Genomic DNA, 3,024 nt, shown 5'->3' with positions numbered 1-3,024 from the left:
GAAACTCCAGGAAGTAGCGACAGCTAACGAACTGATCAAAAACAATTTAAGCAATGTAACAGAACATGAATTTAAAGTAATAGTCATAAAATTAATCGCTGGGCTTGAAAAAACTATAGAGGACAGCAGAGAATCTATTACTACAGAGATCAAGGGACTAAGAAACAGTCAGAAGGAACTAAAAAATGCTATAAATGAGCTGCAAAATAAAATGGAGGCGACCACAGCTCGGATTGAAGAGGCGGAGGAGAGAATAGGTGAATTAGAAGATAAAATTATGGAAAAAGAGGAAGCTGAGAAAAATAGAGATTAAAAAATCCATGAGTATGAGGGGAGAATTAGAGAAATAAGGGACACAATTAAACACAATAATATAATCGGGATTCCAGAGGAGGAAGTGAGAGGGAAAGGTGCCGAAGGTGTACTTGAAGAAATCATAGGTGAGAACTTCCCTGATCTGGGGAAGGAAAAGGCATTGAAATCCAAGAGGCACAGAGAACTCCCTTCAGACGTAACTTGAATCGATCTTCTGCACAACATACCATAGTGAAACCGGCAAAATACAAGGATAAAGAGAAAATTCTGAAAGCAGCTAGGGATAAACATGCTCTAACATATAAAGGGAGACCCTTAAGACTAGTAATGGATCTATCTACTGAAACTTGGCAGGCCAGAAAGGAATGGCAGGAAATCTTCAATGTGATGAACAGAAAAAATATGCAGCCGAGAATCCTTTATCCAGCAAGTCTGTCATTTAGAATAGAAGGAGAGATAAAGGTCTTCCCAAATGAACAAAAACTGAAGGAATTCATCACCACTAAACCAGCCCAACAAGAGATCCTAAGGGGGATCCTGTGAGACAAGGTACCAGAGACATCACTACAAGCATGAAACCTATAGACATCACAATGACTCTAAACTCATTTCTTTCTATAACAACACTGAATGTAAATGGACTAAATGCGCCAACCAAAAGACATAGGGTATCAGATGGATAAAAAAACAAGACCCATCTATTTGCTGTCTACAAAAGACTCATTTTAGACCTGTGGACACCTTCAGATTGAAAGTGAGGGGATGGAGAACTATCTATCATGCTACTGGAAGTCAAAATAAAGCTGGAGTAGCCATACTTATATCAGACACACTAGACTTTAAATTAAAGGTTGTAACAAGAGATGAAGAAGGGCATTATATAATAACTACAGGGTCTATCCATCAGGAAGAGCTAACAATTATAAATGTGTGTGCGCCAAATACAGGAGCCCCCAAATATATAAAACAATTACTCACAAACATAAGTAACCTTATTGATAAGAATGTGGTAATTACAGGGGACTTTAACACCCCACTGGCTTTTGCAAGCCAGACTCAGGGGCTCTGCTTTCCCGGCGGGCTGCCCTTCTGCCCCGGCTCCCTCCCACCAGTCCGTGTAGTGCGCACCGCCTCTCCGCCCTTCCTACCCTCTTCCGTGAGCCTGTCGTCTACACTTGGCTCCAGAGAATCCGTTCTTCTAGTCTTCTGGTGGTTTTCTCCATTTTGATAATTTTTGTAACACCCATTAATAATAATGATAATGATGATAATAAGGAAAATTCCTAGCAAACTTTCTTAACCTAGATAAAGATGTCTACAAAAATGCAACAGCAAGCATATTTAATTATGCAACATTGAAATATTTTTCTTTGAGACCAGAGATGAGACAGTCATTAGCATTGTAAGAAAGGTTCAAGCCAATGCAATATGGCAAAAAAAAAAAAAGAAATAAAAGGTAATATGGACTGGGAATGAAAGAACATGACTTGCATTATGCACAGACAACATGATTATATAGGTAAAAAGCACAAACAAATCTGCAGACAAACTGTTAAAATTAATGAGTACACTTAGCAGTATGTAACTGGCACTACTTGGCTTCTGAGAGTTAAATGCTATACCTGGCCTTTGACTTTCCAGAACCCCATTATACCCATTGATAAAAGGGAGCCTAGTTCCATGGCAGCATCTCCCACTGTCAACCCTTCAAGCTTCAATGCCATCAAGCTTCTCAAAGATTTTGTTTCCTCCTTTCCTTTGCAAATGCAATCTTGATTGTCTTGGTGGAAAGACCTTCCTCTGACTACTTTGGCAAGTGATGGGTTTGAGTTTTACGTATAAATCCACCCTCACACTCTATATCCCTGAGCCTTCTGACCCCCTCAATCTTAAGCCAAGGAGACTTTGGCATTTCTATTTCATTTTTGTTCTAAGTCATGGTCATACCTAAGCTTCAAGGGTCCATCCCAACAAAATATAAGAACCAAATTCAGGCAGATATCCTTGCTTAAAAGCCTCACCAGTATGTCAGCCCCAAGAATTTTCATGGATTATATACCCCATACTTGGCACACATGTGACTTTCCAGGGCAGAATATTAAATTTTAACTCATGAGTAAGACCCTCCATGTCAATAAATTCTTCCCTATTTATTCTGCTCCAGCTTGCACAGCACTTTAATCCAATACCCCAAATGCCCCCTTTCATAAATATTCTGCCATTTCCTATTAGTGTATATTAGTCATGTGCTACATTTCTTTAACATGATTTCCGTTTTTCCTCAAACAGAGGTTTTGCTTTGCTGCTCAGGGTATGCTGAGGTCTGACCCTGTTTATTGGCCTGAAGCCAATGAGGAGTTGAGAGGGTAGAATTTGGGACCTAACATACTGCAAGTCACTTCATTCAGATGAGATTCTGTACAGTTTCCAGGCTAGGAAAATGTACTCTTCTATGGCAAAGGAAAGAAGACTGCTCTACCTGCCAGAGGTCTTGGGGGAATTTATAGGTAAAAGATGCTCAGGTTAATCCACCCAAGTGTCTCCATCCTAGGCCTCAAGGTCTTCTCTTCATTTATGATAGCCCTGACGTTGACACAGAAAACTTGTCAAGGCTATGCAGTCAGTCTCCTTTGCAATTCAGCAACACTTAGAATCAGATCCCAGACCTGATATTTCAGCATAGCATGGCTTGGGGCTACAGAGAACAAT

The sequence above is a fragment of the Prionailurus viverrinus genome, chromosome F1 (genome assembly GCF_022837055.1).
Source record: "Prionailurus viverrinus isolate Anna chromosome F1, UM_Priviv_1.0, whole genome shotgun sequence".
Taxonomy (NCBI): domain Eukaryota; kingdom Metazoa; phylum Chordata; class Mammalia; order Carnivora; family Felidae; genus Prionailurus; species Prionailurus viverrinus.
This window is presented reverse-complemented; position numbering follows the sequence as displayed.